Here is a 23,287-nt window from a genome sequence, read left to right as displayed (position 1 = left end):
TCTTACCTCAACACAGTTGTTCACGCTGTGTCTTTTGCTGGGAATATCCTCTGTTCCCTAAGGCCCACCCTACTGCCCTGATGAACTCTAACTCTTCTTTCAAATCTCACTTCAGCTGCTGCTTCCTCTTGGAAGCATTCCCAGCCTCCCGCAGGCAGAGCTGCACTGGCCTCTAAGCCCATTTAATACCCTGGATATACTTCTTGTATAGAGCGTATTGTGCTGCTGTTGTTACATTTGCTTTCCTTGCCCATCTCCCTGAAGGAACTTGGAGCAACGTGGGGGCAAGGATTTCTTTCATTCATCTTTATTTCCTAAGAACATCTCATGGGGCCTGGCATTGTGTAAAGAATCAAAGGCTGTTGTGAATAAACAAATGAGTATCATGTACTGTAGATCTTTTTTTCAAGGTCTTATAGCCAGCCAGTAGCAAAGCTGGAGGTAAAACCCATGTTTTTATTAATGCTCAGCCTTGGAGGGAGTGGCTTTTTTCTTGGGTAATTAGAAGGAAAACAAACAAACAAACAAACCAGACATGGGTGTCCCAGATGCCATGTAGAAAGAATTCACTCAGGTTGTCTTGTTTGTTTTGATGTCACAGACCCGGGGGTTGTCCTGCTGACCTGCAGAACTTTGATTTCAAGGCCATACTTGGAGTGGATGTTGGAATATCTTGGAAAATGTAAGTGGTTGTTCTCTTTAGATGTTGTGGCAAGAAGAACCCAGTGGAATGGGGCTGCGTTGAGAGAAGACGTTGGTTACTTTCCAGAACTCTCATTAGTGCATCGTTGTTTGGAAGGCCCTTTAGTGCCTTCATGAGTGTGGCTAGTTCAGTGTTTGCATTTCACATTTTCAGTGTGCAAATTTCTTTCCAAATAAGCTCAGCAGAGCCTCAGAGTAGCTAATGTAATTTGCCTTCACACAAATGCCTTATGTGTTACTTTTTGTCATCACCCACAATAATGATCTTTCTGGGTGCTCCTTTGGGGTTCCTCAAGAACATCCAGAGTGGTTGAGCCACTTTTCCTTCAACATGGCTCCTCATTCTTTGAGAGTCAACCTCCAGGTGAGCTGAGTTTTACACTGACCCAGAGTTTTGTTTAAGCCCTCGGGCCTGGTTCAGAATTAAGTAGTGTTTTTCTGCTTAACGGCCCATAGCAGAACGGGGAGAGTGGGGTTGGAGGTAGGGATTTAATCAGCCAAGGGGCTGCAAGGTGAACATTTATCTTGGCCAAGCAGCTGAGGTCAAGGCCTGACCCTCAGCTCTGTTGCTTTAGAAACCTGGTTTGTCAGCTCAAGGAGGCAGGATTCATCTCTCAAGAGGCTCTTGCAGAACCTGAGCTCAAAGAGACTGACAGATAACACAGAATATTCATCTATTACTTTATAATGATACACATCTCTCCTGTACATTAGAAAATGCACGTCATGGTCTCTTAGTCAAATTCTGGAAAGCCAAATTCTAATCAGAAAAGAGTTTGCTGAGCAGGGAATCAGAGGGGATGTGACTCAAATGCTTTATGGCATCTTGCTGATAACTCTGAGCCACTGTCCAATGGGTAGCTGGGGTACCATGTTAAAAATTCAAATCTGAACATACCTCTCTTGGCTTAAAACCTTCAGTGATTTCAAAGTGCTCTTGGAATAAAGGGAAAAAAATAACCTGTTCCATAAAATCTGACATGACTTTTTCTCAGCTTCACTGTAGCCTCTTGGTTTGCTTTTATTCTACAAAGCCTTTTTACCTGCTCTTCTTTTCCTTATCCTAGTTAACTCCTACTACTCTTTAAAAAAAATGTGTGTAATACATGCTTTCTGATCACCTGTAGTTTAATTCATTTTCTAATAATCCTATCTTAGTGCCTTGTAAGGGTCCTGGTGTTTTAGGTGGTAAAGAATTTGTCTACAATGCAGGAGACCCAGGTTCAATCTCTGGATCAGGAAGATTCCCTGGAGAAGGGAATGGCTAATCACTCCAGTATTCTTGCCTGGAGAATTCCATAGACAGTGCCTCATGTGAGTACTTAGGATACAGCAGAGCAGTGAACAAAGCAATATCTGTGTCCTGAAGTCTTTAGAGAGAGACATACACTAGGAATAGCAACCAAGAAAAAACAGAACATTCCACATGTACCACACACATATGTATTCACATGCATACATATATATTCATTTATATATATCATTGGAAGGACTATTGCTGAAACTCCAGTACATTGGCCACCTGATGCAAAGAGTCAACTCATTGGAAAAGACCCTGGTGCTGGGAAAGATCGAAGGCAAAAGGAAAAGGGGGCAGCAGACGATGAGGTGGTTAGACAGCATCACCAGCTCAATGGACATGAATCTGAGCAAGCTTCAGGAGACAGTGAAGGACAGGGAAGCATGGTGTGCTGCAGTCTATCGGGTTACAAAGAGTTGGACTTGACTTAGCAACTGAAGAACAATATCTAAAAGTAATAAGTATAATAGAGAAAGCATCAGTTCAGTTCAGTCACTCAATTGTGTCCGACTGTTTGTGACCTACGGACTGCAGCATGCCAGGCCTCCTTGTCCATCACCAACTCCCGGAGTTTACTCAAACTCATGTCCATTGAGTCAGTGATGCCATCCAACCATCTTATCCTCTTTCATCCCCTTCTCCTCTCACCTTCAATCTTTCCCAGCAGCAGGGGCTTTTCAAATGAGTCAGCTCTTCGCATCAGGTGGCCAAAGTATTGGAGTTTCAGCTTCAACATCAGTCCTTCCAATGAACAGTCAGGACTGATTTTCTTTAGGATGGACTGGTTGGATCTCCTTGCAGTCCAAGGAACTCTCAAGAGTCTTCCCCAACACCACATTTCAAAAGCATCAAATCTTTGGCCCTCAGCTTTCTTTATAGTCCAACTCTCACATCCATACACGGCCACTGGAAAAACCATAGCTTTGACTAGATGGACCTTTGTTGGCAAAGTAATGTCTCTGGTTTTGAATATGCTATCTAGATTGGTCATAACTTTTTTTCCAAGGAGTAAGCATCTTTTAATTTCATGGGTGTAGTCACCATCTGCAGTGATTTTGGAGCCCCCCAAAATAAAGTTTGTTACTGTTTCCACTGTTTCTCCATCTATTTGCCATGAAGTGATGGGACCAGATGCCATGATCTTAGTTTTCTGAATGTTGAGCTTTAAGCCAACTTTTTTACTCTCTTTCACCTTCATCAAGAGGCTCTTTAGTTCCTCTTCACTTTCTGCCATAAGGGTGGTGTCATCTGCATATCTGAAGTTATTGATATTTCTCCCGGCAATCTTGATTCCAGCTTGTGTTTCTTCCAGTCCAGCGTTTCTCATGATGTACTCTGCATATAAGTTAAATAAGCAGGGTGACAATATACAGCCTTGACGTACTCCTTTCCCTATTTGGAACCAGTCTGTTGTTCCATGTCCAGTTCTAACTGTTGCTTCCTGACCTGTATACCGGTTTCTCAAGAGGCAGGTCAGGTGGTCTGGTGTTCTTATCTCTTTCAGAATTTCCCACAGTTTATTGTGATCCACACAGTCAAAGGCTTTGGCATAGTCAATAAAGCAGAAATAGATGTTTTTCTGAGAAAGCATAGGTGGCATTTAAAAAATTTATTCATTTTAGGCTGTGCTGGATCTTCATTGCTGGCACAGGCTTTCTCTATTTGCCCAAGTACTGAGTGAAGGCTACTCTCTAGCTGCCATGTGCGGCCTTCTCATTGCAGTGGCTTATCTTGTTGTGGAGCAGGGGTTCTAGAACACAAAGACTTCAGTAGTTTCAGCTCCTGGGTGCTAGAGTGGGGGCTCAGTCATTGTGGTGCAGAGACTTGTTTGCCCAGTGGCATGTGGAGTCTTCCTGGACCAGGGATCAAATCCAAGTCCCTACATTGGCAAGGGGATTCTTAACCACTGGACCACTAGAGAGGTCCATGAGTGGTATTAAGCAAGCTGGGGAGAAGGAAATTGCTGCTGTATAACAGGATTATCAGGGCAATTTTCACTGATAGAGTGATGTTCGAGCAGACTTGAAGGAAGGGAGAGGAGAGTTTTAAGGATATTTGGCTAAAAATGGCCCCAAATAAAGGGACAGCAAGTATAAAGGACCTGAGATAGGGTTGTACTTTGTCTGTGGCTTTGTTACATTTATCACATGTATTAGATATAAAAATTCTATATTTATATGTATCATTATTTTATTAATGCCAGTCTCTACCACTAGACATCTAAGTTTTCTGGGAGCAGAGACTGCAATAAGTTTTAACATTATATTCTCAACCTCCAAAGTGTAGGGACTGATTGATAAGAGAGTATATGTAGTTCACACGTATTTGTGGAAAGGAGAAAGGGAAAGGAGAGGGAGAAAGGGAAGGCGGAATGAGGGGAGAGGGAGGGAGAAAGGAAGTAAAAATCCCCAAAGAGATGAGGTAAGCATCCTCTTCCCTGGTTAGGGCAGAATGGGTATCGCCTATATTAACCCCCAGACCATGTCTCACCTCTGCTTCTGTTGCTATACAGCCCCTCTGTTGCCAAACATATTTTTCCCTTTAAATGTGTTAATAATTTCCTCCGTGTTAGTGTCAAGCCTTACATGCCTGGGAAAACTCTTCTGAATCTTTAATGTGACTTTTCATATTTTTCTCTAATTCATTTTCTGTTGATTTTACAGTTTAACTCTTGGGAGGCCTCTGTTTTCCCTTGTATCAAACTCAGAGGAATCTTATTTTTGCCCCATCCCTCCTTAACATGCCTACTTTCTCATTTTATTTCGATCTCTACCAGCCACCAGTCTAGGCCAGTACCACAGGTTAGCCCAGACAAATGTCTGTTTTCTGGGACCATCCATATTTCCCTGGTATTTGGGCAGGGGTTTGCTTCCTGAGTTTTTAAAGCCCTCACAATTCTATGCCAAGTTTGGAATACACTCTTAGATGAAACAAGGAATCGCAGGAGGTTTCTTTTTTTTGTCAACTGAGGTGAGCCAGACCACAAAGTCTGATCTGGGTTCCAGGATGGGTAAGAGCAATCACAAACCCACAGAATAAGGTTGCCTCAGCTTGCATTTCCTCCTGAACCAACATGCCAGTAGTGAACCAGCATGCATTAGCTTGTACTTGATATCAAAGAAATAAATATGTTACAAGGCTTTTGCATTTTTGCTGAGAGTGTCATGCGAGCCCTCCAGATTCAGGCCTCCCAAGATCTATCCCACCTGTCACATGATATGGGGGTTTCCTGGGCTAGTCTAATCCTTCTCCAGTGAAGAGAATTGAGGAGACCTTAGTGCCCATTCAAAGCATTGTCTGAGAAAGACGTTTGGATTTCAGAGGAGTAAGGTTAAAGGACAGCTTAGGTGTTTAAGTTTACAGCCAGTGAGATGCTCAGAAATCATGGCCTCCATCTTAAAGGAGAGAGGTCAGCAAACTACCTATAAAGGGCCAGATAGTAAATATTTTAGGCTTTGAGGGTCTAAAATTGGTCGTTACATATGGTCTCTGTAACGACCAATTAACCCCACTATTATAACATAAAAGCAGCCATGTATTCCAACAAAACTTTATTTATAAATAAGACAGATGAAGGCCTGGATTTGGTCCATGATGGAAGTTTGCTGACCCCGGTCATAAAAATCCTGCATTCCTAAATTGAACTCTACATTTGATGATGAGCAACCATCCAACATGTTGAAAATATAGTTTATTATTGGACACCTGTTTAAAGAGTTGATTTTGTAGTTATCATTGTACACATTTTACAAGATGTCATCTTTTCCTCCAAAGATTATATCATCTAATATGCTTAGTAAGAAATCTGTGATGATAAATAGGAGTTGCATCAACCAAGTGGAAGATTCTCTGGTACTTTGCTGTTCAAAGTGTGGCCCATGAACCAGGAGCATCATGTCATCTAGAGGCTAGTTAGAGATGTAGGATTTCAGGATCATCTCCAGATACCATGTGGCAGAAATTGCATGTTGCTGTGATCCCCAGATGACTCATGTCTGTATTAAAGATCAAGAAGCACTGTTCCAGCACTCAGCACTGAATGTAGTGTCTTAACATGTGTTTCATGCTGCAGAAACCTAAAAGATGGAGTGCAGATTTTCAACAACTCTCTAAAACAACTGTAGTAAATAGGTGCATGTTTTGTCAGAGAGTCCTATAGTAAATTTTTGTTACAGGAATAACCACCCATTTACTTAGCTATTTTGCCAATGATTGGCTCTCACATTATTCCTTGAAAAGTCAGATACATTTCTGCTTTTACACCCTCGGCTTTCTCAGTTTCCTTGGCCTAGAATGACCTCTCACTAGCTGACCTCTCTCACTGCTGAATCCCAAGGATCCCCTGGGGGTGTAACTCAAGCCCCTTTCCCTTTAATTGCTTCCTTTTCTGAACTTCCGTTATCTGGTCAACTTACCCTTTTCCTAAGCACAGGTTCTAGACTGCAATCTCTCTGAGAGTGGAGACCAATATCTTGATCATCCTTGAAGCCCTCAGGGTTTAGAGCATCTTCCTTTGAACTTTAAATATCATATATCAAGGTAGGAACTTTAAATATTATATATCAAGTCCCATATCATGGGACAGTAGGGCCCACTCAAAGAACTGAGATCATATTCTTTCTCTGGAAAAAACAGAAATCTCACTATGACATAAATAACCCACATCTTGATCTCATTCAAACTAGGCAGGAACTAGCAGTAGTAGTACTTAACCCCAGGCATTCTGGGGATAGCCCTGCTGATGATGAACTGTTGACATAAGAGGTCATAGGTGGGTGGCATATGACACAGAATCCAGGGAGATGCTCATATTTTCCAGCACCTGATCCAGTCTATCAGATGTCATTTGGTTGAAGGTAAAGTGAAGATCTGCCACTGATACGCTGATGTTTTTGGGTCACCAGAGGCTGATTCCTAGAGGAAGCCTTGACTGTGTCCATTTAATAGATTCTGTAGTGAGCCTTTTGATGAGTGAATAAATCAGACTCAAGTCTGAATTATTCATTTATCTGTTGAGTGATTCCTAATATCTCAAACTCAGCACTGTGCTTAATGCCATGAACATGTAAAAGACATATAAAGAAGTACACAGTGTGGCCACTGAACTTTTAATTCAGTTGGGGAGGTAAGTCAGGACCTGCTTCCTTAAATAAATCATGTAGCCACTTAACCAGAGCTACTTTGGCAAAGTGGCCAGTACTTAGAACCAGTGCAATGGATGTGTGGTCAGTGGGTGTTGTGGTAGTTGGTAGCAGAGCCAGAGAGAGTACCCTAGGCTGGAGAATTAGAGAAAGCTTACTGGAGGCAGCAGGCATAGAGTGGGCTCTCATTGAAGGGCACACTCTTTGAAGAGACTTGCATGGAAAGGCTTGCGTGGCCCAGATCAGGGATAAGATGAGCTTCCTAGAAGACCCATCCTTCTCACCCCCACTCTCCTCCTTATAGTGTGTAGCCAGGGAAAAGCTGCAACTCTTTCTTTCCTGGAAGCTGTACCACTGACTTGAGCTTGTCTGTCAGTCTCCCTTACTCCTCCCCATCACCCAACAAGTTCGGGCATTTTGGCAGTGTGGCCAAACTTCTTCATCAGAACTCGGTTCATTCACTCAGTGCCAAGTTGTCCTCCCCCTGAGCTCCCTGAAGAGGCCACAGAAGAGCCTGCATGGCAGCCTGGGCCTACCTGAATGCGAAAGTGAATTCTTGCCGCAGGAAAAGAGCAAGGAGCTCCATATGCCTCGTCATCTGTTCCTGCTTATTTTTTCCCTTAGCTGCAACGAGACCTGCTCTGAGCTCTGGGGGAGGCAGCAGCTAAGGTTAAGTCCCATCTTTAGGAGGAAATATTTATCAACTTTTATATGGAATATTTTTTCAAGTTACTATGCCACTTATCATGCAGTCAACAGATGCTTATTCGGTACTGCCAAGCCCTGGATCAGATACTGGGGCTGTGACACTGAATAAGGAACTGTTCCTTCTTGGTATTTGCTGTCTACGGAGAAAACAGAAAAATTAAGTCAGGCAGTTATAATTCAGTGACAAGTGCTGGGAGAGATGTACACACAAGGTTATTAGGTACCGCCCAAGAAGAGCGCCTCACTCCGATTTGGGGGTAGTACAGTAGCAAAGACTTCCAGATGCACTCATGTCTTCTTGAAACTCTTTTCAAGAACAAGTAGGAGAGGCTAGGTGGAATTGGATAGGAAAGGGAAAAGCACTAGGGAAATAATTCTAAAATTGGGGAAATGTCTGGACAAAAATCAGGGGAAGAGAGGGATCATTGTTCTTTTAGGGGATTGCTAGTGGTTCAGTGTAGCTAGAGAGAAGAGTATGAGTGAGGAGAGCAGCATTAAAGTTACAGACATAAGTAGGGAACTTGTGTTTGATTTTTTTTTTTTTTTAATGAAATGGTCAGTCAAGGGCTGTCAAAATAGGAAATAGATGAGAGAATCAGGAAAATCAAATTTATTATACTCATAAGTCCTAGAGACAGGAGACATGGCCTGCCACGCAGGGCCACATGGTTAAACACCAGGGTGGTCAGGAGGCAGAAGACAGGGACAGGCAAAAGCTGAGGCCAGAGTCTTTGTTGGGTTTCCACAGAAAGGCAAGATAAAGCATGGTAAGCAGCATCAGGAGCTTCCCAGGTGGCGCAGTGGTAAGGAATCCACCTCAATGCAGGAGACACAGATTCAATCCCTGGGTTGAGAAGATTCCTTGGAGGAGCAAATGGCAACCCAGGATTCCTGCCTGGGAAATCCAATAGACAGGGGACCCTGGCAGGCTACAATCCATGGAGTCACAGAGAATCAGACACAACTGAGCGTGAACAGCACAGGACTGGCTAGTTTGGAAAATTACACAGGACTCTAGGCGAGAGGAGGGGTATCTAGTTGCCTGGAACCTGACCCTGGGATGATGAAGGCAAAGGAATATTATCTCCTGGGGTGTATAGGTCAGACAGAAGAGGTAAGGTTCTGGATTGGGTGGTTTTATCCTGAAGGCCTGCCCCAGGCTGAATCCTTGCTCTCTAAGAATTGGCCAGCCCTGGAGGGCAGTCTCTCACCCAGAAGCAGGTGTTTTGTTTTTTTTTTGAGGAAGTCAAAATATCTGAATGTACAGAAAATTGAAAAGTATATACACAGTATACCTTGTATGGGGTGTTAGTTTTAGAAGTTATACTTCAGGTAATAAGGGGGAGATTCTGAACAATTTTAAGGAAGGCAGTTAGTTTAGAAAAGTCTCTTTGGGGAGAGACTGGGTTGGAGAGAGGCAGTGAGAGAGGCAGTGTAGAAGGCAGAGGCAAAAGTCATGCAACCACTCAAGCTGTTTGTGGAAAGATGGTCTACACTCAATACCAATGAACAGTAGTTGATAGGCTAAATGTTGTCCCAGCATTAAGTCCTATTTAGGAGAGTTCCACTTCTCCAGAAGGCCAAATAATAGTCATAAAACACAGACTCCCACACTGCTCTTCCAACTTAGGTCATGCTCGTCTTCCTGGAATCAATCACCAAGTCCAATGGAATAACAAGCCCGATTCTGCCTAGACCAGGGTATGTGCACCCGCTCTAGAGACCGCTCGCCCAAAGTACTTGGGCGAAGTGTTGGCTGGGGATGGTTCTAAAATGAACTCATGACAGGATTATCGGAATGAGAGTGAAAAGCAGCTGGGTAAATAAAGATTCAATATCTACCCCCTTCAATTCATGATATTCTCGTTCAGGTAACACTCTGGGTCATGGAACCATTCACTGAAACTGGAACCATTGAAACAGGTGTGAATTTTTAGTTTTGGAAGGAGGGAGGTTGGTAATTAGGTTTGAAACACAATGCCTTAGTACATTGGAACTCTGAGTACTAGAATGAAATATTCAGTACAGGTGGAGAAAAGATTTCCTGGGGTTTGCTATTTACACAAACATTATCTCTAAACTTATAATGCTGGCTCAAGAATTCCTCCTTGTTGTCCAATTCCTCTATGTTGTTCTAGGTACCTCCATTTTCCCAAAGTGTCTAGGTACTGAAAATATAAAGCTGAGAGATCCACAGTGATCTCTGTCTTCCAGGAACTGATTGTGTGGTAGGAAAGAAGGGTCATATAACTAAGAAACTGCATTATGGTGAATTAGGGATTATTAGAGAAGACAAAAAATGGACAGAATGTATATGAAGAGATTAGTGAGAGACTCTATTGGAGAGTTGGGGAAGTCTTCAGAGAGAAGATAATTTCTGAACAGAGTTTTGCTTTAAGGGGGAAAGGGAGTGAAAACCCTAACCAATATGTTCAGCATTGGCAGAATTGCAAGCAGGTCTGTATAGTAAGAACATGAAACGGTGGGGGTGTTGGTAAGATTCTCCGCCCATTGATAATTCTTATTCTAAATAACAGCACGTCCACCTCTGCATGTGGTACAATTTGAGAAAGAGCATACTCTATTCTTCCATCATTTTACCTGTCTGTCTCAGTTATGACCTATCCATCATTTTACAATTAAGGACTAAAGTTTTGAGCAAAAATTAAAGTATTAAACTTGAGGCAAGTAAACAGCAAGGTAATCATTATCCTTTACTATGTATTTTTTCATGTTAACTAATAGGAGCTAGACAAGAAGGGCTTCTGGAAGTCAGAAAAGTTCTTAATACTCCCCTTTCTTGCTAGATACGCATTAGAATCCCAGCCCATGTCTGTATATCAAAAGTTTAAGAGCATTAGTTGCTGCTGCCTGAAGGACTGTGATTATTCACCAAGAACTATCCCAGTCTCTTTAACAAGCAAATTCCTATCCATTCTTCAAAATGCTAAATTACAATATAACAAATCATGATTTAAACCAATATAGCCTCTGCCCCAAGAACAATTTGGTCAGTTTTTGGTGCATTGTATTGCAAAATGTCTATTCACTTACCTATCTTACCTGTCAGAACTTAAGCTTTTTTTGGAGGCAGGAAAGGAACCTTAGGTATCTTTGTAACTCATGGGTCTAATGCAATGTGTGGCATACTCAGAAATCTTTTAAAAGACAGAGTTCCATATGGTTTAACCATCTTTCATTTCTAGAAGCTTCCCTATAGTAATACAGACGGGGCCACCTAACTAGAAGGTGTAACATAGGAATTTTTAAAGATGACAAAATTATTAATTGATGATGATTGAATATAGTCTGTGTTCTTCCCTTCCAATTTTCTGAGAGTTTTTGTGTACCCAATCCTCTTCTTCATGTAATGTTTTGTTAGGGGTGATATTTTCATATTGTAGGACTTTTAATTCAACTGTAAAAAGTTGAATTGTAATCTTTGTATAAACTGATCAAATTTCATGATATAAATCTTTGTAATCCCCCATTGTCTATTTTTTAGTTTTATAAATACAAGCTTATTGTAGAACATTCATAGAATATAAAAGAATATTAAGCAAATAAATTCCCTCATACCTCCTTTTCATCTACCAAACTTGCTGGCCCCAAGGTGTCTACAGTTTTCTTCTAAAATTCCTTCTTTGCATTTACAAATCTACTCATTTTTTTCCTTCAATACATCATTATTGAAATTATATATTTACTATATACTGGTCCACTGGAGAAGGAAATGACAACCCACTCCAGTATTCTTGCCTGGAAAATCCCATGGACAGAGGAGCCTGGTGGGCTATGGTAGTTCACAGACTCACAAGAGTCGGACACGATTCAGCAACTGAGCAATAACAAACAAAAACCAAAACCACTGTGTTCAGACACAGGTGATACTGCTGTAAATGAAAGAGGCAAGGTTCTTGCTTTCTTGGACCTGACATTCTAATAACAGGTAGAGGTAGATAGGAGATAAAGCTAAGAAATAGATATATATTTTTAGAAATAATTTTAAAAATACAGAAAATGAGTGATTAAGTACACAAAAAGATTTAAAACTGAGATTGAATAATTATATCTCTATCTATATATGTTTTGCAACCCCAAGGACTATACAGCCCATAGAATTTTCCAGGCCACTGGAGTGGGTAGACTTTCCCTTCTCCAGAGGATCTTCCCAACCCAGGGATCGAACCCAGGTCTCCCGCATTGCAGGTGGATTCTTTACAAGCTGAGCCACCAGGGAAGCCTGTCTGTATATGTACATCTTGTTAAAAACAACAGGCCCCAAATGAAATCACTTATGCTAATCTCCATGTCCCCCAAGATTTAATTAGTCTTGGCTTTTCCAGAAATAGAAAATAGACTAGAATCTTAATAGAATAGATTAAGAAATAGAATCTTAAACCAGTCAACCAGGAATCACCTGATCAGCACTAGTTAAGTAATATGCCTGCTAGACCTCTGCCCACCAAATAAAGAAAGTAACCTTGTAACAACAAACTCACGTTTTTCCACATTTTTAGTATAATCCTTGTTCTTGCTCTCTTCTGTGTATCAAAGTCTTTCATTTTGTACAGCTCCTATGAGCTCCCTTTCATCTGCTAGATTGGATGTTGCCTGATTCAAACTGATATTTGCTCAAGTAAGCTCTTAAAATGTTTACTACAACTCACTTTATCTTTTAACTATATATAAATGTATATGAAAGAAAGTGAAAGTGAAAATTTCTCAGTCGCGTCCGACTCTGCAATACAGTCCATGGAATTCTCCAGGCCAGAATATTGGAGTGGGTAGCCATTCCCTTCTCTAGGGGATCTTCCCAACCCAGAGATTGAACCCAGATCTCCCACACTGCAGGTGGATTCTTTACCAGCTGAGCCACCAGGGAAGCCCATAAATGTATATGATATACATATATGTTCTTTTATTGAATATGTTCAATGTTATTGAATATCAATTATTGAATATGTTCTTTTTCAGATTGCTCTCTATCCACACTAGAACATCGTAGACCTCTTCTGCTATCATTACATATGGATCTATGCTAAGCTGTTGCATAAGAGTCCATGGTATTAATGTTGCACATGAGGGAATGGTGCTCCTTGAGTTGGCAATGTGTTAGCCTTGTATAGAAATTCACCTTGAATACAGGCATCATTGTACTGCATCATCAACTTTGGTGTTATCCTTTATATGGAGAAAAATGCTCAAGTGCCTGCTTTCCTTATTAGCTTGGTTGGATGGCTCAGATGTTCTCTTTCTCTAACCCAAGATTTCTGGGTTGCATCAGTCTCTATTCTCTCCTGCAACCATCTATGGATGGGGTAGCGGCTGTGGGGATAAAACGATGGGCTGTGTTCTTCTGACCAAAAGCATTCTCTGCTGTATTTCTTTTGTTGGAGAGATCTGTTCCTTTTAGTAAGAAGAATCTCTTGCTGAAATACATTACATTGTAAAAAATGGATGTTTTCCAGTGTTGAGTGAACATCTACACATCTAGAATGTTTTCTTAGGTGACACAGCTAAATAAGCCCACAACAGCAGTGGCTATAATGATGCCTCTATCGTGAGGTTTTTGGTAATGTAATATCTCACACACTGTAAGTGTTCATTAATATGTGAATGAATGATTGGTATCAGGAACTCAAGAGGACCCTGCAGTTATCAGAGTGGGAGGATAATGAGTATATTGCAAGGATGGGAGAAGCTCCTGAAGAGAAAGAATATTCATTCATTCAGCAAATATTCAGTACACTTGTTTTTCAGCAAATATTCAGTGAACACAGCCCCTAGAAGGGAGTTGGTACCTTTCTAGTTGTTGGGCATGAATGAACTCTGAAATCAGAATTTGCCAGTGTCATAGATATATCAGAGCTCTCCCCAAAACAATCCATTATTTTCCTTAATCGTTTGTTTTAAAACTGAATGTTATGAAGCTCTCTAGGGGAGCAGAATTTGAGGATGGGAACAACAATAAGAAAATTAGGATTATAACATTGTCAGAGTGCCAACTATGTTACATTTTAAATCATTTCAACTAGGTCACTCTAGAAAGAGCCTTTCTGTTTCTGAAGAGCTTAATCCGCCCAGATAATTTCCTCTAATGTGCCACTTCAAACCCCGTCCTCTGTTCTCTTTTTTTTTTCCCCTAACTCCTTAAACCTCATGAGAGGCTGCTGAGCAGTCTTTTTGAACACAAGAAAGATGATTATTACCATCATTTTGCTGTTATCCTTGAAGAAAGCATGTAAAAAGACTGACAGAGGATGCATAATTGAAGAAAACATGGAAACTTGAGGTTGTGTAATAGCCTCTTGCTTTCCCGATTGCCACTAAATCTAATTGAGATGAAATATGTGTATATTTACACACACATACCCCTATTATGGGACAGTGTTTTGATATGTTTCACCAGACTGTGAGCTTCATGATAATAAGGACCACATTTATGTGTTCATTAATATATAATCCAGTGTTTTCACAGTGCCTGGCACAAAGTAGGCACTTGCTAGCTACCAGGTGAATGGACAAATACATAAATTGCATTTATAGCCACTCATCTCAGCTAATTCTTATGTTTATCTTTTTCTATTTGCTGTAGCTTTTATAGTCTCATGACTCCCTTTCAAGTATCTTTCCTCTTCCACAGTCATTCTCATTAGTTTATGAACTCCTGTATTATTAGAGAATTGCCTTTCATTACTTGTACTGATATCCTGGATCATGGCTTTAGGGTAAGGCCAGTTTTTCAGACTTCCCACTCCTCCTTTTAATAGTTCCCCATAATTTTCTTTCCTCTCCAGTGTTCCCAGGAGCCTCAGTTTTATCTGCTGATTGAGATTAAATAATCTCACCCCTAGGGTTCAATTTTAGTTACAATTTCAAGTCAAGGAAGTTCCACTGAATAAGGCAGCTGTGATGTGAGGGAAGGAGACCAGGGTTAATGGTTGTATTACAACTTACTAAATGTTCAGTCTTGGGACAGTTATTTAAATTCCAAGCCTTGATTTCACCGTCTGTAAAATGGGGTTGGGCTTCCCAGGTGGCTCACTGGCAAAGAATCACCTGCTAAACAGGGGATACAGGTTCAGTCCCTGGATCAGGAAGATCCCCTGGAGAAGGAAATGTCAACCCACTCCAGTATTCTTGCCTGGAGAATCCCATGGACAAAGAAGCCTGGCGGGCTATAGTCCATAGGATTGCAGAAGAGTTGGACACAACTTAAAGATGAAACAGCAGCAACAGCAGCTGTTGGCTCAGATGGTAAAGTGTCTGCCTGCAATGCGGGAGACCCAGGTTCAATCCTTAGATAGGGAAGATCCCCTGGAGAAGGAAATGGCAACCCATTCCAGTACTCTTGCCTGGAAAATTCCATGGACTGAGGAGCCTGGTAGGCTACAGTCCATGGGGTCACAAAGAGTTGGACACGACTGAGCGACTTCACTTTCACTTTTCACCATAAGTAAATATCTCAGCACAGTGCTTAGCTGACAGGAGATGCTACAGATTCACCAGCTTTCCTATATCTTCCCTGGATCCCATGGACACTTCTAACTCAAGGTTTCTAGGCTTCATCAAGGCTACATTTGGGGGCAGTAATTCTTGGCTGTGGCGTCTGTTCTGTGCATGGAAGGATACTTAGCAGCAGTCCTGGCCTCTATTCCCTAGATGCTAGTAATCCTTCCTCCTAGATATGACAACCACAGTGTTTTTAGACACTGCCAAACATTCCTAAGGTGGAGGTGGGTAGCAAAATTACCCCAGTTGAGAACAATGACTTTAACTTTAGAAACAATTTATTAAACTCATTCTGCAACTTTAGTTATTTCTATGCCTGAATCAATCCTGCCCGCATTAGAGGATCTAAAATTCTGTTTGGTAATTGTTCATTATCCATCTATCTATCCATCAGTCCATCCATCCATCCATATATCCATATTTAATTCATTCATTTATAAGTTACTGAGGTCAGGTTTTAAAAACTTCATTTTGTTTTCTGCTACATACCCATGGGCCTGGAATTGTGTTCGACCCATAGTAGGTAGTCATAATGTATTTGCCAAATGAATGAATGAGTTAATAAATACATCCATCCACTTATTTATCTACCCATCTATTCAAAACTTACTGAGCACATTTGTCATGAAAGAGAAAAAGATGAATAGAACGTGGACACAGTACTCAGGGAGCTTAGAATTTAATGAGGAAGACCAAACCCATACAGGATCTGCATTAGTTTTCCAGGGCTACTGTAACAAAGTAGCAGAAACAAATTTATTCTCTCATGTTCTGGAGGCTGCTGCTGCTGCTGCTAAGTCGCGTCAGTCGTGTCCGACTCTGTGCGACCCCACAGAAGGCAGCCCACCAGGCTCCTCTGTCCCTGGGATTCTCCAGGCAAGAATACTGGAGTGGGTTGCCATTTCTGGACATCCAAAATTAAGGTGTGAGCAGGTTCACTCTTCCTTGGAAGCCTCTGGGGGAAGATCTTCCCTTGCCTCTTTCAGCTTCCCATAACCCCAGGCATTCTTTGGCTTATAGCAGCGTAATTGCAATCTTTGCTCCTATCTTCATGTGGTCATCTTTCCGTATGAATATCTGTGTCTCTGTATCTCTTCTCTTCATATAAGGACATCAATATGACACTAGTCATATTGGTGTCCTTCTAAGACCCTACTTCAGTATGACCCCATTTTAACTAATTACATCAGCAAAGACTTTATTTTCAGAAAAGGCCACGTTATGAGGTCGTAGGGGTTGGGACTTCAGATATCTTTGTAGCACACCCACCTCAACCTGTAATGATTAAATCTTAAAATAGAGGTAGGGAGAAAGTACTCTAGGACCAAGGGAGGGAGAGGCTAGTTCTTAATTATGAACTGTGGCACAGAAGCTTCTGCTGTTGTCTAGTTGCTCATTCATGTCCGACTCTTTGTGACCCGAAGGACTGTAGCCAGCCAGACTCCTCAGTCCAGGGGATTTCCCAGGCAAGAATACTAGAGTGGATTGCCATTTCCTTCTCCAGGGGAATATTCCCAAACCCAGGGACTGAATCCATGTCTCCTGCTTGGCAGGTGGATTCGTTACCACTCAACCACCTGGGAACTCCTACTGTGACTATTTCCTATGGCTGGAACATGCCGTCCTCAGTAGGATGGGTGGGTGATGTGGCTGGTTCCATTGACAAAGCTTTTGTAAGAACCAAAGCTTAGTTTTTGTTATTGTTGTTGTTCTCAGAGTCTATGAAATTTTTATGTCTTTACTATAACTACCCCTCACCTGAAACCATTTTCTGTTCTACTCAAGCTGATTTGATAAAGTTTTAGCTCCTTGATCAAAACATACCCACCCAGATAAGATCTTGAGGACTAGAGTAGTTTTTTTTTTTTTTTTTTTTGTCTGCATAGCAAATTACTACAACCTTAGAAGCTGAAAGCATTATTCATTTATCATCTTAGAATTTCTGTAAGTCAGAAGTCCTGAGCATGACATGTCTGGATTTTCTTTTCAATATCTTACCAATCAGATATTAAGATATTAGCTGGAACTTCAGTTGTCATTTGGGGCTTGGAGTCCTCTATTAAGCTTACTTGTTGCTAGCAGGATTTATTTCCTGACAGATATAGGACTGAGGTTCCCATATTTCTCTTAATCATTGGCCAGAGCCAGCTCTCTGGGCTCCTGGACTCCTGAGTTTCTTGTTTATGGTGACCCTCAGACAGTCCTCAAAGTAGATGTTTGCTTTTTTCTAGGTAAGTCAACACGTATCTCTTAGACTTCTTGTTCTGCAACCAGCCAGAGACCAACTTTTCAAAGGACTCATCTAAATAGATCAGGCCCACCCAGGATAATCATCCTTTAGCATTAAAATGTAACATAATCACAGGAGTACTATCGTATTCACAGGTTTTACCCACACTCAAAAGAAAGAGAAGATACAAGGATGAGGGTTATTGGAGGTCATCTCAGAATTCTGCCCACCACAAAGCATATTCAGGTGGGGATATTCCAATCTCATGGCAGACCTGTGGACTACTTGTAATGTTGGATGATGTGCTTTCATCTCTCTGGGTCCCAATTTCTAACCTGTACAATGAAGGAACTGTTGTTGATAAGGCCAAAGTTGCTGCTGGTTCTATGAACCCTTATGGAACAGGTATTTGTCCAGTGCCTCCTGGAAAGTCTTAAGGTCTTTTGGGTCAAATTGATTAGGGGCAGAAAGGTGGGTCACCCTTGCCTCTTCTGTACCACATCAGGCTCACCAAGCCTTTTGATTCCAGCTCCAGTGTCTACTTCCTGTTTGTTCATAAGATTCCTCTGACAACTGAGATACAGATAAAAATCATTATGTCCACCTATGGTTCTAATTCCTCTAATCTTGACAATACCTAACGTAGTTAGGAGCCTCTTGGGAACCTTTTTTTTTTTTTTAATGAAATTGGCACAATCACATATGACTCTTTCGCTCAGATTTCTTTCTTCCTCTTTCTACCTCTTCCCAGGCAAGGCTTAAGTGAATTAAATCATAGTTAATATATATATTTTTAAATTCTGAATATTACTACTATTGCTACTGGCAAGAATCAATAACCCATCAAATGCTACAGGAAGCAGATTCCAGGTAACTTTATATTTGTTTCAGTGTGAACCACCCCATCTTCTACAAGCTGTATATGTTAGAGGAGATTATTTTGTGTGTCTGTAGTCCAGTACTCTTGCCTGGAAAATCCCATGGATGGAGGAGCCTGGTGGGATGCAGTCCATGGGGTCTCGAAGAGTCGGACACTACTGAGTGACTTCACTTTCACTTTTCTTTTTCATGCATTGGAGAAGGAAATGGCAACCCACTCCAGTGTTCTTGCCTGGAGAATCCCAGGGACAGGGGAGCCTGGTGGGCTGCAGTCTATGGGGTCGCACAGAGTTGGACACGACTGAAGCGACTTAGCAGCAGCAGCAGTCATAATATAGATGTATTTATTAACAGGGACAAATGCCAGGAATTTCTATTTGATCTGCCTGTCTTCACTGTAGTTGCTCATTTAGTCAGAACTAAATGAAAGGAACAAATGCCCACCCTTTTCCTTTGCCATACTGATTTCATACTGATTATTGTCTGTGGCAGCCCCTAAAGGCAGGGTCTGCAGGTTGATGGGTTATCTGATGAGTTACGCTGAACATACTGTAGACAAGCTCAAAGAATAAGTCCTCAGAGGGTGTGCATTCCTATTACGGAGTATTTGTAAACAGATCCAGGGTGTTATACTCATCGGTGCTCCCTCTTGTTTTCTGTCTCACTCCCTGTCCTTCAATTTTTTTACAGAGTGTACACAGAGGTAGAGATGGTTGTAAAGGCTGAATGGGTGAAGATGCTCCATTGCACTAACGATGTCTCCTCCATCTAGTCTCTACTTGGAGAAACTGGCTGTGTTGCCTTCACAAAGTGGGCTTCTCTTATCCCTGCTGAGAGGGCAGAGAAACAGGTGACTCGGTCCCCAGGCCTCCTCAACTACTTGATTGTAATAGAATCACCCAGTCAGGTCCCTGGATTCTCTTCTCTTGGAGCTTAGAATTCAAACTCAGAAACTTGATGCTTCTGTAGGCACTAGACTTCAAGAGGCATAAGGGCACATTGTGGATAGGGACTGTTTGTTTGGGCTGTTTCCACAAAAAAATCAGATAAAACCAATAAGAGAGACAGTGAGAAGGAGCAAGAGAGAATTCAAATGTAACCAGAGAAGCAGAACAGTAAGAATCCAGCACACTGCCTGGCTCCCATAAGAGTTCAATAAATGTTTGCTGAATGACTGACTGACCCATCCATCCCCAGAGAGATGGAGTAATTGCAGTGGTCCCTCCTCTACATCTCCCTCTTTTATCCCTTGACATAGCCCTGTGTTCTCATAGTATTGAATATATCCCCTCTTTTGTCATTTAATTTCTGTAAGTGGGTTTCCATTGTCTGCATCTTGATGATACACCGCTAAGATCCCAGCCAACGTGAATGCCTGACCTCCAGCTCCTCCCTGGGCACCAGCTCAGACCCTCTGAGTGGCTGGATATCGGTTTATACTGCACACAGAAGACATTCCTTAACATTTGTGGATGTGACATGTGTCTCCCAATTTATACAAGCTTTCACTCCTCAGAAGTGTGTGATACTGAACAAACAAATCTTGTTGCTCCTGGATTTTCTGTTCCAGGCTCAGGGCTGCCACCTGGTAAGAAGTCCCCATCAAACCACTCCTGGGTGACTCCTGCTTGCTCCATGTCAGTCTCTCGTCTTTCTCTTTCATGGGGCATATTTCATGTATTCATACATGTTGAGCACTCAAGGTGTGAGAGGCAGTGTACTGGGTGGTGGGAAAATGAGGTAAACAAAACAAATGAAATCCTTTTACCTGGTTATTCTCTGTTTGTTCCTCCCCACTCCCAGATCCATCCTCCGCTCCTCTGCCCTGTCCTGTGCCTGAGATGCTGATTGCTACACACAGCACCATGACCACCTTTGCAACCTTGCTAGCTGGATTTCAGTTGGGTTTGGCTAGTGAGAGTCAACGCAGATGATGGGGGCAGGGAGGGTGTGGAGTGATGAGAGGCTAGGCTTTCTCCCTGCCCCAAGGTCTCAACTCTAGCATTGGCCATCTCTTCCATGGCTACAGCTGCTGCCTGCCAGCTCCTCCTCCAAGATCCAGCAATCACTGATTCCAGGAACAACAGTTTCTCCCTTTGTGCCTCCCTGTAAGCTAAGAGGTGGTAATCAGCCTTGTGGCTTTTGTTCAGTTCTAAATGTCTCAACCTTCCTCACTATTTTCCTCAACACTTCCTTAACCTCTTGGAAAATGCCCACTTCCCTTTTTAAATTCTTTGGAAAAAAGCATCAGAGTGGAATTCTGTGTCCTGTTGAGTCCCTGCCTGGTACAATCCCCAGCTCACATGGAGCTTACATTCTAGTGGGGGAGAGACAACTAACGAATGAACAGCAGACTGGTTGTCATGCAGTGATAGGCGGTACAGAGAGAAATAAAGCAGGTAAACGGAGAGTGGCAGACATGAATATGGTGCATGTGGTCAGAGGAGGCCTCTCTAAGCAAACCTCCGAGGGAGGGGGAGAGAACTGCATAGCCCGATGAGCAAGGTCAAGGCCTGAGTTGGGAATGTGTTTGCAGTCTTGGAGACACACACAGACTCATGCACTGGTAGGAAATGAGGTCTTAATGTTTATGATATTGCTTGATGTAGGGAAAAGGAATGCATGTGATGAAAAGAACATGGACTCTGGAGTCACACAGTGAGTCAAGCTCTACCATCACTGGGTAGCCCTGTAACAGCAGACAAAAGACTTCAAATCTGAGTCTCAGTTTCCTTGTTCAGTAAATGAACAAGTAAATATTGTTTACTTGAACAATCCAAGTAAATATTGGATTGGTCAGAAAGTTCATTTGAGTTTTTCTGTAATGTGGAAAAAATGAAAATTTTGACCAGCCCAATAATAAATGCCTGCCAATGCAGGAGACTTGAGAGACATGGCTCAATCCCTGGGTCCACAAGATCCTCTGGAGAAGGGCACGGCAACCCACTCCAGTATTAAGCAGCCTGGTGGGCTACGGGATAGGCTTGCAAAGAGTCGGACATGACTGAAGTGACTTAGCGCACACAAAATAAAATATACCTCAAAAGACTAAGATAAAATTTATGAATTCGTACCTAGAGCCTGACTCTATCTCACTCCTCCTCCCCTCCAGCAGTTGGCCTCACTCTTAAATGCTGAATTAAACTCTGTGGCTTCATGGGGTTTAACAGACATCCTTGTTGAATGGTTTTATAGTACTCCTTATTCATTTATTCATTCCACCAATATGCGCTGTCACAACTTTGCAGTTGTGTTTCTGTTTTGAGAATGAACTTTTAAGGTGTCTCTCTCCCACTAGACTGGAGAAGGCAATGGCGCCCCACTCCAGTACTCTTGCCTGGAGAATCCCATGGATGGAGGAGCCTGGTGGGCTACAGTCCATGGAGTCGCTAAGGGTTGGACACGACTGAGTGACTTCACTCTCATTTTTCACTTCCATGCTTTGGAGAAGGAAATGGCAACCCACTCCAGTGTTCTTGCCTGGAGAATCCCAGGGAGGGGGGAGCGTGGCAGGCTGCTGTCTATGGGGTCGCACAGAGTTGGACATGACTGAAGCGACTTAGCAGCAGCAGCAGCTCCCACTAGACTTCATTTACAAGAGCAATTCTTTGTCACTTTTGGATACCCGGATAGTAGCAGAGAGCCTGGAATATTGCGAACATTTAATATTTGCTGGATGAAAGGAAGGAAAGTAGGAAGAACAATTACTATCCTTTTAATAAGTTTTCTTTTTCTAGAGACTCCATTCTCTTGGGTAAACTCTCCATGAGATTCTCCAGGCAAGAATACTGGAGTGGGTTGCCATTTCCTTCTCCAGGGGAGCTTCCCAACCCAGGGATTGAACCTGGGTCTCCTGCATTGCAGGCAGATGCTTTAACCTCTGAGCCACCAGGGAAGCCCCTAAATAAAAACTAATTTAATTGAAATGAACTGTCTGCAAAGACTTATCCTATTTATTTCTGTGGGATATAGCAAAGAAGAAAACCCTGTGAAGGCAGGGATCATGTTATCTTATTCATTTTTTATATCGCTCAGTTCAGTTCAGTCGCTCAGTCATGTCCAGCTCTTGGCAACTCCCTGGACTGCAGCACACCAGGCTTCCCTGTCCTTCACTATCTCTTGGAGCTTGCTCAAACTCATGTCCATTGAGTTGCTGATGCCATCTAACCATCTCAGCCTCTGTCATCCCCTTCTCTTGCCTTCAATCTTTCCCGGCATCAAGGTCTATTCTAATGAGGCAGTTCTTTGCATAGGTGGCCAAATATTGGAGCTTCAGCTTTAGCATCAGTCCTTCCAATGAATATTCAAGACTGATTTCCTTTAGAACTGACTGGTTTAATCTCCTTGCAGCCCAAGGGACTCTCAAGAGTCTTCTCCGATACCACAGTTCAAAAGCATCAATTCTCCAGTGCTCAGCTTTCTTCATAGTCCAACTCTCACATCCATACATGACTACTGGAAAAACTATAGCTTTGACTACATGGACCTTTGCCAGCAAAGTAATGTCTCTGCTTTTTAATATGCTGTCTAGGTTGTTTTCTTCCCAGGAGCAAGCATCTTTTAATTTCATGGCTGCCGTCACTATCTGCAGTAATTTTGGAGCCCAAGAAATTAAAGTCTGTCACTGTTTCCATTGTTTCTCCATCTATTTGACATGAAGTGATGGGACCGGATGCCATGATCTTCAGTTTTTGAATGTTGAGTTTTAAGCCAGTTTTATCACTCTCCTCTTTCAGTTTCATCAAGAGGCTCTTCACTTCCTCTTCACTTTCTGCCATAAGGGTGGTGTCATCTGCATATCTGAGGTTATAT

The 23,287-nt window shown here is 42.1% G+C and overlaps 1 non-coding gene across 1 annotated transcript; it reads right to left on the bottom strand.

Moving 5' to 3' along the window:
* Positions 1 to 22,298: 22,298 nt before the first annotated feature.
* TRNAC-GCA (transfer RNA cysteine (anticodon GCA)) lies at positions 22,299 to 22,370 on the bottom strand. The gene has a single exon. It is a non-coding gene; the product is annotated as a tRNA-Cys (tRNA).
* Positions 22,371 to 23,287: the final 917 nt, after the last annotated feature.

Source organism: Bos mutus, chromosome 15 (assembly GCF_027580195.1).
Source record: "Bos mutus isolate GX-2022 chromosome 15, NWIPB_WYAK_1.1, whole genome shotgun sequence".
In the NCBI taxonomy this organism is placed as follows: domain Eukaryota; kingdom Metazoa; phylum Chordata; class Mammalia; order Artiodactyla; family Bovidae; genus Bos; species Bos mutus.
This window is presented reverse-complemented; position numbering and strand designations above follow the sequence as displayed.